Genomic DNA, 14,060 nt, shown 5'->3' with positions numbered 1-14,060 from the left:
TCCGTGCACATGCCCGAATTTAATCCGGATCGTTCTCGTCCATGCAAGTCAATGAATCCGTGGAGTGCAGTCCGAATTCCACAGACGGACAGAATGGAGAAGATGGAGAAATGTATTTCTCCTCCTTCTCATCATCTGAGAGAATCAGATTCCACTTTGATCAGAGTGTGATCTGAATAATTGACCCAAATCTCTCGGATGAGAGAATAGACACTCGTCTTCATCTGCCCTGAGAACGGGTCATCAATACAGGATTGTTAGGGAAAACTGCCGCAGATCAGCGGACTGAAGGTGTCCGAATGAAATGTGTGAAGCTCTGCCCAATAAATAAATATATAACTGCTGTGGACCCTTTAGATAACAGGTTTATGGTGGTGCCAAAGTGCTGGCAGGAACAATACCGCCTAATATTAGATGCACTCAAAAGTCTCAGGATGGGGGTTTGAGGGGTTCTCCAATACTTCACAGTTGGAAGGCATGATTATACATACTTGCACTTGCACAAAGTCCTGACCTTGAGCACCTCTTGGCATTAAATTAAATTTCAAATGCAAACCCAGCATTAGTGGCAAACCTTATTCACACCTACAGCTCTGGAAAAAATTAAGTGACCACCACATCAAAACCCTGTCATGGGCAGCCCAATCTCCAGACCTGAACCCTATTGAAAACCTCTGGAAAGTAATCAAGAGGGTGATGGATAGTCACAAGCCATCAAACAAAGAAGAACTGCTTACATTTTTGCGCCAGGAGTAGTGTTGAGCATTCCGATACTGCAAATATCGGGTATCGGCCGATATTAGCGGTATCGGAATTCTGATACTGAGTTCCGATACTTTCGCAATATCGACACCGGAATAGGAAGTTCCCATAATTCAATGAGCCAGTTTTATTTAATTCAGCCAATGAGGAATCCTAAGAAGTGTGGGCACATCTTGTTATGCATGTTAGTAATGTAACTACTGGCATGGCTGTGATTGGCTGCTGAAATGATGTCATGATGCACTATAAAAGTCGCCGCCGCCATTTTGAGTTCACTCTGCTGTGAATTCAGTTAGGGACAGGACGCTATGTTCTGACTGAGGGCCAGTTTTGAGATAGCGATTTGCTTCATTGTGCTTTACCCAGGCTAATTTAGCAACCGCTGTGTGAGAACCTTGTTTTTGCCTTGCAGTGCTGTTCACGGCTGTCTGCAAGGTCTCTGTGTGAGTGCAGCTCACTCTGTAGTCTGTTCTGCAGCCACAGCTGGTTGTAGTCAGCTCAGCGTGCGTCACTGCCTCATACTGTTCCATTGTGCTTTTTTCAATTAGTGCTGCCTGCTGCACATTTTTCCAGATTTATCCTATTAGTGGGTTTCCATCCTTATCCTGCTAGATTGTGGAAAAACACTATATAGGAGTACATAGAGGAGCTTTTTTTGGCCTTGCAGCGCCGTTCACAGCTGTCTGCAAGGTCTCGTGTGAGTTCAGCTCACGCTGTAGTCTGTTCTGCAGCCACAGCTGGTTGTACTCAGCTCAGTGTGCGTCACTACTGTTCCATTGTCCTTTTTTCAATTAGTGCTGCCTGCTGCACATTTTTCCAGATTTATCCTATTAGTGGGTTTCCATCCGTATCCTCCTAGATTGCGGAAAAACACTATATAGGAGTACATAGAGGAGCCTTTCTGCAGCCTTGTGCCCTGCAGCCCCAGACAGATTAGTATTAGCCTATTTTTTGGAGCCTCATCTATTGCATTGTAGGTTGCCTTCCTGCATTGTAATTGCTACAAAAAGTTTGTGATACTTTCGGTTTTACATCTTTGGGCACATCCAGTATCTTTTTGTGAAATAAACAAAAAGTTAATAAAGTTCACCAAACACTCCACTTTACAGTTGTGTAGGCCATATTAGCTCATATTAAAGTCTAGTCCACACTTTATAAAATTTGTGTTTCTTATACCTGTTAGCAGCTATTCAGGAATAAGCACAATAAGCCCTTAGTACTTTTCTGCCTATCTTTATAAGTCTACCAAGATGAAGAAGGCAGGGAGTAAAGCTGGAGTCACACATAACGATATCGTTAACGATATCGTTGCAACGTCACACTTTTGGTGATGTAGCAATGATCCCGCTAACGATCTCGTTATGTGTGACAGCGACCAACGATCAGGCCCCTGCTGGGAGATCGTTGGTCGTTGGGGAATGATCAAGACCATTTTTTGGTCACTGATCACCCGCTGTCATCGCTGGATCGGCGTGTGTGACGCCGATCCAGCGATGTGTTCACTTGTAACCAGGGTAAATATCGGGTTACTAAGCGCAGGGCCGCGCTTAGTAACCCGATATTTACCCTGGTTACCATTGTAAAAGTAAAAAAAAAAACAGTACATACTCACATTCTGATTTCTGTCACGTCCCCCAGGCGTCCACAGGGTTAAAACTGCTTTCGGCAGGAGCGCTGCTAATGCACGCGCTCCGGCCGAGAGCTTCCCTGCACTGACTGTGTCAGCCCCGGCCGTAAAGCAGAGCACACGCTGTTACTGCCGGCGCTGACACAGTCAGTGCAGGGAAGCTCTTGCCGAAAGCAGTTTTAACCCTGTGGACGCCGGCGGGAGACGTGACAGACATCAGAATGTGAGTATGTAGTGTTTTTTTTTTTACTTTTACAATGGTAACCAGGGTAAATATCGGGTTACTAAGCGCGGCCCTGCACTTAGTAACCCGATGTTTACCCTGGTTACTTGGGTGCTGCAGGGGGACTTCGGCATCGTTGAAGACAGTTTCAACGATGCCGAAGTCGTTCCCCTGATCGTTGGTCGCTGGACAGAGCTGTCTGTGTGACAGCTCCCCAGCGACCACACAACGACTTACCAACGATCACGGCCAGGTCGTATCGCTGGTTGTGATCGTTGGTAAGTCGTTTAGTGTGACTAAAGCTTAAGGCACGTGGTCGTGGCCTTTCTGCAGGGAGAGGACGTGGGGATTCTGTGCCTGCTGTGGGCATGTGGGCAACGGTGACTCATCATAACCCAGTTTTAGCAGGGAACAGTCCTTCATGCGCAGCTTTGTAGGAGCTCGCCATACCCCACTGCTGTGAACAAATTGAAGCCATTGTCGGATGGATGGCAGCTAACGCATCAACTTCAATTAGTGCCACATCCTCTCAGGCACAGAGCACTGAAGAGCACCCACCTGTCTCTTCACTACCTGCCAAATTGCCCAGGCAGTCAGAGAGCCCAGGACAGGAGCCATCTCTACTTCTGTTCTCTGAATCTCTTGGCTTGGAAAGAGGGGGCCAGCCAAGCAGCATTCTAGAATCTGAAGAGGTAGTATGCAGTGATGCGGAACAGCTTTGTCTCTCTGAATCTGAAGAGGCGGGTGGGCCAGTGCCTACGGTCACCACACCTCAGTACGCATCTGATGATGAGACTCAGGTGCCACTTTCTGGTGCATACTGTGCTGCCGAGACTACCCAGTAGAAGAAGTTGTTGGAAGAGGGTAGTGTAGATGATGAGGTCCTTGACCCATCATGGCGTGAGGTACAGGAAGGTGGTGGGAGCAGCTCTGAGGAAGAGATTCCCCGAACGGCCCAAAGAGGGAGAGGGAGGGGGAAGACTGCATTGCCTGTAGCCTCCATTTCGGCACCCATTAGGAGCATGCCTCTTACAAAACCCAAAACGGGTGCTCCCAAGACTTGCACTGCCTGGTCCTTTTTTGACACAGTTGCAGATGACATTTGCTTTGTCAAATGCAAGCTGTGTAATCAGAAAGTCAAAAGAGGGAAAAGTGTCAGCAACCTCACTACCACAAATATGTGGAAACATGTGCGGACCAAGCACGTGGTGGAGTTACAAAAACACACTGAAGACCTAGGCCAACCTACAGCGCCACCTACCACCTCTTCAGCTCGTGTTTTAGCCTCTTCCTCCAGCTCACACACAACTGGTTCGGCTTCATCACAGGATCGCCATGGAAGAACCTCTGGCACTGTTGCACAGAGACCCAGTGTAATTCCAGCCACAGCACCACGTTCCCTGTCATCATCACACTCCCAGCCCAGTCTGCAGCCAACGGTAGCACAGGCATGGAAGAAAAGGCGGCCATTCTCGGCAAACCACCCTCCCGAGTCCCGAGCACAGGCTCTGAATGCTGGCATTGCAAAACTACTGTCCCTTGAAATGCTGTAATTCAGGCTGGTGGAGACTGACACCTTCCGTAACTTCATGGCATTGGCAGTCCCACAATACAACGTGCCCAGCCGCTTTTATTTCAGCAGGCAAGCCGTCCCTGCCCTGCAAAAGCATGTGGAAGGAAACATTAAACATGCGCTACTAAACACCGTCAGTAGCAAGGTCCACCTCACCACCGATGCGTGGACCAGTCACCATGGACAGGGACGATACCTTTCCCTCACTGCCCATTGGGTAAATGTTGTGGAGCCAGGTAAAGATCTTGAGAGTGGCGCTGTACGTGTTCTGATAACTCCAAGGATTGCAGGAATCCAGTCTGTACACATTGACTCCTCCTCATACTCCAGTTCCTCAGAATCAGCGCTGCAGGAGCTGTCACATTCTACCTCCACATGGACCCGTGAACGCTTACCTGTTACGACCGATATGAGCACAGCCGTGGCCAAATGTCAACAGGCCGTATTGAAATTAATTTCTTTGGGGAATCAAAGCCACACAGCGCAGGAGCTTTGGAATGCCATCAAGCAGGAGAGCGACGTGTGGTTTGTGCCAGCGAATCTCCAGCCAGGCATGGTAGTGTGTGACAATGGCCGAAATCTGGTGGCAGCTCTGGGCCTAGGCAAATTCACTCAGATCCCATGTCTGGCACATGTGCTCAACTTGGTCGTGCAGAATTTTTTGAGGGACTATCCAGATCTTGATGCACTGCTGCACAAGGTCCGGCTAGAGTGTGCTCACTTGTGTCGTTCCAGCATGGCAAGATTGCGCATTGCAGCTCTGCAGCGCCAATTCCGCCTTCCGGAACATCGCATCATATGTGACCTACCCACCAGGTGGAATTTAACGTTACATATGTTAGAGCGGTTGTGTGAGCAGCAGGCAGCAGTAATGGAGTACCAGCTGCATCAGGCACAAAAAAGTCGCACTGCGCGCCACTCAGACTTCACAACCACTAAGTGGGCCACTATGAAGGAGATCTGCCAGGTTTTGCGTGCCTTTGATGATTCTACGTGGCTGGCGAGTGCAGATAATGCACTAGTCAGCATGACTATCCCCCTTATCTGCATGCTTGAAAAAAACTCTGCAATCGCTAAGGGAGTAGGTTGTGGAAGAGGTGGAGGATGAGGAGTCACAAATGCCATCTGCCTCTGGGCAGTCTGTTCCTCACAAAGGCCTAGGCAGGGGACACTTTGTGAGGAGGATGAGGAGGAGTCAATGGAGGAGGAAGACATCTATCCAGAGGAGGGAGTTACACAATGCTCTAGTCAGTATGTAGAGCGAGGGTGGGGTGATGCGGAGCAGGCAGAGATCACGCCTCTAGCAGGGGACAGCGTTTCTTGGCCAGTTGGCAGTCTGCAGCACATGGTTGATTTCATGCTGCAGTGCCTGAGAAACGATCGCCGCATCGCCCACATTCTCAACACGGCTAATTATTGGGTTTACACCCTCCTAGATCCTCGCCACCGGGACAACTTACAAAGCCTCATAACATCGTTGAATCGGGAGCATAAAATGCGGGAGTACCAAGACACACTGGTGCATTCCATCATGTTCTCCATTCCAACCGAGAGCAGTGCTGCTAGTGGTTTACAAAGCAGCTCAGTGCGTCGAGGCAGTGGGGGAAGCTCTGCACAAAGAGGGAGCAGAAGCAGTGCCTCAGCACAAGGCAAGACCAGTTTGGCCCAAATGTGGCAAAGTTTTGTGTGCCCGCCACAAATGTCTACACCATCACAGATGGCTCCAGTCAGCAGGAGGCAACGTTTCCGTCAGATGGTGACAGACTACATGTCTTGCCCTCTCAGTGTACTCCCAGACGGCTCTTCCCCTTTCAAGTTTTGGGTCTCTAAGCTGGATACATGGCCAAAGCTTAGCCAGTATGCATTGGAGGTGCTGGCTTGCCCTGCTACTAGTATATTATCGGAACGTGTCTTTAGTGCCACAGGTGGTATACTAACAGACCGTCGCATGCGACTATCCTCCGATAACGTTGACCAGCTTACTTTTCTGAAAATGAACAAGGCCTGGATCTCGCAGGAATTTGCCACTCCTGTTCCCGAATAAATAATTGGTTGGCAACAGTATCCAGGTCTCCTGTTGTGCTCATGTTTCTACCCCCTGAACTGTAATCCCTGGGCTCCAACATCGCCAGTTGCTGCTCAGAAGTGCCGTCTGCACAGTCAACACATGACCCAGTGTTATTGGGTTTCAGTAACGTCAGCTGATTCCCTGCTGTGTATTCGGCAATTTCTCCTGCTCCCTCCACACTACAACAGATATTAAACTTGCTCCAATTGGGCCTCAGCCTAAACTCTGCTTCTCCTGGATTCCCTGGGCTCCAACACCGCCAGTTGCTGCTCAAAAGTGCCGTCTGCACAGTCAACACTTGCTGCCGTGTTATTGGGTTTCAGTAACGTCAGCTGATCCCCTGCTGTGTATCCAGCAATTTCTCCTGCTCCCTCCACACTAAGACAACAACAGATATTAAACTAGCTCCAATTCAGCCTCAGCCTACACTCTGCTTTTAGCTTTGACCCTGGGCTCCAACACCGCCAGTTGCTGCTCGGAAGTGCCGTCTGCACAGTCAACAGTTGCTGCCGTGTTATTGGGGTTCAGTAACGCCAGCTGCTCCCCTGCTGTGTGTGCGGCAATTTCTCCTGCTCCCTTCACACTCACACTACAACAGATAATAAACTTGCTCCAATTAAGCCTCAGCCTACACTCTGCTTCTCCTGGATTCCCTGGGCTCCAACACCGCCAGTTGCTGCTCAGAAGTTCCGTCTGCACAGTCAACAGTTGCTCCTCTGTTATTGGGTTTCAGTAACGTTAGCTGATCACCAGCTGTGTATCCGGCAATTTCTCCTGCTCCCTCCACACTCACACTACAACAGATAATAAACTTGCTCCAATTAGGCCTCAGCCTACACTCTGCTTCTCCTGGATTCCCTGGGCTCCAACACCGCCAGTTGCCCCCCTGCTGTGTGTGCGGCAATTTCTCCTGCTCATTCCACACTAAGACTACAATAGATATTAAACTAGCTCCAATTAGGCCTCGGCCTACACTCTGCTTCTAGCATTGACCCTGGGCTCCAACACCACCAGTTGCTGCTCGGAAGTGCCGTCTGCACAGTCAACACATGCTCCAGTGTTTTGGGGTTCAGTAAAGTCAGCTGATCCCCAGCTGTGTGTGCTGCAATTTCTCCTGCTCCCTCTACATTAACACCACTACAGATTTTAAACTTGCTCCAATTAGGCCTCAACCTACACTCTGTTTCTCCTGTAATCCCTGGGCTCCAACACCACCAGTTGCAGCTCAGAAGTGTCTTTGGCACGGGTACTCCCTCCTGCCCAGCCTGGTTCCAGCACGCCAGCTGTTTCCGGGTAGTGTCAAGGTCACTTTGCCTCCAATACGTTGTCCTGTCGGGTTGCGGTCAGGTTAGCCAACTCTATGATGCCTGCAGTTTTGGTGCTTCCTATGTGGGCTGCGGGAACTGGCAATCAAGGCTGGTTCCGTAGTGCCAATGGGACAAGCTCCCCCTGTAGGACTGTGGGTTTTCGGTAACTCCGTGTTATGATCTGGTGGCCTAGGAGCAGCATGTGACATACTCTGGAGAAGGTGGTACCTGTACTGACCGCAGACCCTGAACTTAGCACCGCAACTAGAAGTAGCCGTGGGATGTACCTAACACTCCCTAGACACCTCGACACAGCCTAAGGACTAACTTCCCCTAAAGATAGAAACGGGAAAACTATCTTGCCTCAGAGAAAATCCCCAAAGGATAGACAGCCCCCCACAAATATTGACTGTGAGAGGAGAGGGAAATGACATACGCAGACTGAAATCAGGATTTAGCAAAGGAGGCCTTTCTAGCTAAAAAGAAAGAATAGGACAGAGAACTATGCGGTCAGTATTAAAACACTAGAAAATATCCACCACAGAAAATACAAAACTCCACATCTGACTAAAGACATGGAGGGTATATCTGCATCTCCAGAGATACCGCTTGGCTGCAAAAAATCCTTACACAGACAAAGCTGGACAAGACAAAACATGAAAATGCACAGAACAATAAGGCCCACAGCATGTGGACAGCAAAAACAAAGCCAGAACTTATCTTTGTTGAAAAGAACAGCAAAACAGGAGAGACCAGTCAGGGACGTGAATCCTCCAAAAACAATGGACAACTGGCACTGACTAAAGGATCAAACAAGACTAAATAGCCCAGTCCAAATTGCAATAAGTGGACACACCTGATAAATGCTGCCATCCAAAGACAGCAGCACTACCACTCACAACCACCGGAGGGAGCCCAAGAGCAGAATTCACAACACTCCGGCCGGCTCGCGGCCTAGCAATTTTTTTTTTTATGTGGACCTTCTGCTGCCTATCTGAGTTCCAGCACCATTAGCTGGTTCTTTGGAAGTCAATCTTGAATAGGTCCCCCTGGGTTCCAGTACCGTCAGCTGGTTCAAGGCAGAGCCTTTGGCTTAGATGCCTCCTTCTCGGTATCCGAGTTCCACCAACGTCTGGTAGTCTTTGGTACTGCTTTCTGGCACGGGTACCTCCTGCTTAGTAACCAGGTTCCAGTACCGTCAGCTGGTCCTCGGTAGTTCCATTGGCTCTTGTACCTTCTGCTACCCATCTGGGTTCCAGTACCATCAGCTGGTTCTCGGCATTGTCTTTTGCTCTTGTATCTTCTGCTACCCATCCTGGTTCCAGTACCATCAGCTGGATCCAGGCAGAGCCTTTGGCTTAGATGCCTCCTTTTCGGTATCCGAGTTCCACCAATGTCTGGTGGTCCTTGGTAGTGCTTTCTGGCAAGGGTACCTCCTGCTTAGTAACCGGGTTCCAGTACTGTCAGCTGGTCCTCAGTAGTTCCATTGGCTCTTGTACCTTCGGCTACCCATCCTGGTTCCAGTACCGTTAGCTGGTTTTCGGCAGTGTCTTTTGCTCTTGTACCTTCTGCTACCTATCCTGGTTCCAGTACCGTCAGCTGGTTCCAGACAGAGCCTTTGGCTTAGGTGTCTCCTTCTCGGTATCCGAATTCCACCATCGTCTGGTGGTCCTTGGTAGTGCTTTCTGGCACGGGTACCTCCTGCTTAGTAACCGGGTTCCAGTACCGTCAGCTGGTCCTCGGTAGTTCCATTGGCTCTTGTACCTTCTGCTCCCCATCCTGGTTCCAGTACTGTCAGCTGGTTCCAGGCAGAGCCTTTGGCTTGGGTGCCTCCTTCACGGTATCCAAGTTCCCCCAACGTCTGGTGGTCCTTGGTAGTGCTTTCTGGCAAGGGTACCTCCTGCTTAGTAACTGGGTTCCAGTAGCGTCAGCTGGTCCTCGGTAGTTCCATTGGCTCTTGTACCTTCTGATACATTTCCAAGTTCAAGCTTTTGGAAATGGTTTTTGCTAATCACTCTGGATCTCCCTGACGACGACCCTAAAGATGACGACCCTGAAAACCACCCCGAAGAAGACGAGGACCCCGGAGACGAGGACCTCGGAGACGAGGACCCCGGAGACCACCCTGAAGAAGACGACGACCCTGGTGATGACGACCCCAGAGACGACGACCCTGAAGACCACCCCGAAGAAGACGAAGAAGCAGAAGAACAAGAAGCTGCAGAACAAAAAGCAGAAGTACATTAAACATAAGACTAAAAATCAAAGCAAAAGATATTATCAAAATTATAAGCAGAAGAAGACTAAGCAGTGTATGGGGGTGTGTCCGTTCCTCATCGTGGTGCCCTTTGGAAAAAACCTGCTGCTGCAGGCCAAACTGAACGCGGACAAATCCTGTTGTAAATATTTTGTGACAGGCAGAACGGAAGGTGTAATCTTCAAACTTTTATAGATAACAACTACAGGAATGCCTGTCACAAATAAGAATATGATGAAGAAGAAGAATATGACGAAGATGAAGAAGTAGAATATGAAGAAGAATAATAGTTGAATAAGAAGAATATGAAGAATGTAAAAAAAAATATAATAGGAAGAAGGTGAAGAAGAAGAAAATGAATAAGGTGAAGAAGAAGTTGATGAAAAAGATGCTGCTGATGATGAAGAAGAAAGTGTGGGAGAAGTACTATAAAAAAGAAGGTGAAGATCATGGAAGTAGTGAAACATAAATATCTGACAAAATATAAAAAATCTAAACATAGTCAATATCTTTGTAACTCTGAACGTCTTTAAAAAAAATTAATTCCTGCTATTCCATTTGATTGGGCTAAACCTCTATGCCTTTAATGTCTCCTCCACCTCCCCCAATACATTCTACATTATTCTTAGTTTTTTTCCTTCATGTAGAATTAACCTACAAGGAAAGAAAGGGTTTATTTTAATTTCGATATTTTTGTCCCATTGACTTGCATTGGTTTCCGGTATCGGCGACATCCGATATTTTTTGGATATCGGCCGATCCAATCAGATACCGATATTTTCAGATATCGGAAGGTATCGCTCAACACTAGCCAGGAGTAGAGTAAAAGACTGGTGGAAAGCAAGCCAAGACCACATGAAAGCTGTGATTAAAATTCATGGTTATTCCACAAAACATTGATTTCTGAACTCTTCCTGAGTTAAAACATTAGGATTGTTGCTCCTAAATGATTATGAACTTGTTTTCTTTGCATTATTTGAGGTCTGAAAGCACTGTTTTTTTTATTTTGACAATTTTTCTTTGACAGAAAAAGAATACAAAATTTATTGCTTGGAAATTTGGAGACATGTTGTCCGGAACTATTTACATTTTACTCAAAAATAAACCTATAAAGAGAAAAATCAGACAAACGGAACATTTTTCAGTGGTCTCTTAATTTTTTCCAGAGCTGTATATGGTAAAATAAATGCAAATCCTTTCCACCATCTTTCATATTAGTGGATAGTCTCCCTAGCACAGACTAATTCTAAGTAAACGGCGGTGGGTTTGGATTGACATAATCAATCATTGCATTAGCTTCAACACAATTCATTTTTAATCTTATATCACTCTCTCACACATCCAAAATAGATCTTCTAAGTATCACATGAACTCCCCCATTCTCTCGTATACTGACATTTTCCATGGTACATAAACAGTCATGGCCGAAAGTGTTGGCACCCTTGAAATTGTTCCAGAAAATGAAGTATTTCTCTCAGAAAATTATTACAATTACACTTGATTTGTTATATGCAGGTTTGTTTCCTTTGTGTGTATTGGAACAACAAAAAAATAGAGAAAAAAGGTCAAATTGGACTTAATTTCACACAAAACCTCCAAAATGAGCAGGACGAAATTGTTGGCACTTTGTAGTAAAAAAAATTGTGGGTAAACAGCTTTGTTTTAATTTTTTTTCTTTTTTATCTCATTAATGTCTTATTTTTCATGTATGTTTTTAAATTAAAAAAAAGGGAAGAAGCCAGCACTGCTTATGGTCAGAATGCAATAACTGAAGTGCAATTGCACATAAATTCTAACTATATTTCAAATATGAGACATTTAGCAAACAATTGCCAAACCCGCAACAAAGATGAAGGGTGAGACAGGCTGAGACACAGGTGCACAATAAACTGAAGCCTGAGGCAGGGCAGGGCTGCTGTGTGTGTGCACAGCAGCCTATCAATCACAGTGAACACAGAAAGAATGGCGCACATAACCCAGCGTGCGCGGCAACAGTGGTGGTCAGCCACATACCAATGCAAAGCAAAAAAAAGGGAAGAAGCCAACACTGCTAATGGTCAGAACGCAATAACTGAAGTGCAATTGCACATAAATTCTAACTGTATTTCAAATATGAGACATTTAGCAAACAATTGATCAATTCTTTGAGCTACCCCGCCACATTCTGTGTTCACTGTGATTGATAGGCTGCTGTGCACACACAGCAGCCATGCCCTGCCTCAGGCTCCAGTTAATTGTGCACCTGTGTCTCAGCCTGTTTCACCCTTCATCTTTGGTGCGGATTTGGCAGTGTGGAAGCCAGATCTGAAATGTCCGCACTGGACCTGATCGGCCTTTACCTGCGCTTGCCTTTCCTGGCACCAAGGGAGTGATTCTGAAAATGCTCCAGGTACAGTTCGCATGTAATGTGGTCTTTTTTTTTTTTTTTTTTTATACTCTTTATACATTCAGGAGGACATAATGGCACAACGTAAATAAAATACGTAGATTAGGACTGCCCCATTATGAGAATGCCGTGAAGTGGCGGGGTAGCTCAAAGAATTGATCAATTGTTTGCTAAATGTCTCATATTTGTAATATAGTTAGAATTTATGTGCAATTGCACTTCAGTTATTGCATTCTGACCATAAGCAGTGCTGGCTTCTTCCCTTTTTTTGCTTTGCATTGGTATGTGGCTGACCACCACTGTTGCCGCGCACGCTGGGTTATGTGCGCCATTCTTTCTGTGTTCACTGTGATTGATAGGCTGCTGTGCACACACACAGCAGCCCTGCCCTGCCTCAGGCTCCAGTTAACTGTGCACCTGTGTCTCAGCCTGTTTCACCCTTCATCTTTGGTGCGGGTTTGGCAGTGTGGAAGCCAGATCTGAAATATCCGCACTGGACCTGATCGGCCTTTACCTGCGCTTGCCTTTCCTGGCACCAAGGGAGTGATTCTGAAAATGCTCCAGGTACAGTTCGCATTTAATGTGGTCCTTTTTTTTTTCTTATATTCTTTATACATTCAGGAGGCCATAATGGCACAACGTAAATAAAATACGTAGATTAGGACTGCCCCATTATGAGAATGCCGTGAAGTGGCGGGGTAGCTCAAAGAATTGATCAATTGTTTGCTAAATGTCTCATATTTGAAATACAGTTAGAATTTATGTGCAATTGCACTTCAGTTATTGCGTTCTGACCATGAGCAGTGCTGGCTTCTTCCCTTTTTATGTTTTTAAATTGACATAAATAAAGTGTTGAATTTTTTATATAGCTTTGTCATAAACACTTCTTGGTCTTTATTCCACATACTTGCCGCATGATCAGTATGGTTCTTTGTTTCAAGTATGTGTTGTTAGTTCAAACTCACCTGTGGCAAGTAACAGGTGTGGGCAATATGAAAATCACACCGGAAACCAGACAAACAGGGGAGAAGTTGACTCAATCTTTGCATTGTGTGTGCCACGCTAAGTATGGAGAACAGAAAGAGGAGAGGAGAACTGTCTGAGGACTTGAGTAACCAAAATTGTTGAACAATATCAACAATCTCAAGGTTACAAGTCCAGAGATCTTGATGTTTCTTTGTCTATGGTGTGCAACATAATCAAAACATTTACAACCAATGGCACTGTAGCTAATCTCCCTGAATGTGGACGGACAGAGAAAAATGGATGAAAAGTTGCAATGCAGGATAGTCCGGATGGTGGATAAGCTGCCACTGTCAAGTTCCATAGAAATTGAAGCTGTCCTGCTCAGGGCGCATCAATGTCAGCATGAACTCTGTCCACATGTGTATTAGATGAAATGCTATGGCAGGAGACCCAGGAGGACCCCACTGCTGACACAGACACATAAAAAAGCTAGACTGCAATTTGCCAAAATGCACATGAGTAAGCCAAAATTCATCTGGGAAAGCATCTTGTGGACAGGTGAGACCGAAATAAAGCTTTTTGGTAAAGCACATCATTCTACTGTTTACTGAAAATGAAATGAGGCCTACAAAGTAAAGAACACAGTACCTACAGTCAAATATGGTTCAGTTTCAAAGATGTTTTGGGATTGTTTTGCTGCCTTTGGCACTGGGTGCCTTGACTGTGTGCAAGGCATCAAGAAATCTGAAGATTACCAATAGATTTGGGGTTGCAATGTAGTGTCCAGTGTCAGAAAGCTGGGTTTGCGCCCTAAGTTATGGGTCTTCCAGCAGGATAATGACCCCAAACATACTACCAGAAGCATGCTTTGCAAAAAAAAAAAAAAAAAAA

At 46.4% G+C, this 14,060-nt stretch overlaps 1 protein-coding gene across 1 annotated transcript in view; it reads right to left on the bottom strand.

The window, feature by feature from the left end:
• Positions 1–14,060, bottom strand: part of LOC138645463 (uncharacterized) — a 93,408-nt gene that overhangs the window by 13,221 nt on the left and 66,127 nt on the right. The gene's annotated exons all lie outside the window — the stretch shown is intronic.

This window comes from Ranitomeya imitator, chromosome 1, assembly GCF_032444005.1.
Source record: "Ranitomeya imitator isolate aRanImi1 chromosome 1, aRanImi1.pri, whole genome shotgun sequence".
Taxonomy (NCBI): domain Eukaryota; kingdom Metazoa; phylum Chordata; class Amphibia; order Anura; family Dendrobatidae; genus Ranitomeya; species Ranitomeya imitator.
This window is presented reverse-complemented; position numbering and strand designations above follow the sequence as displayed.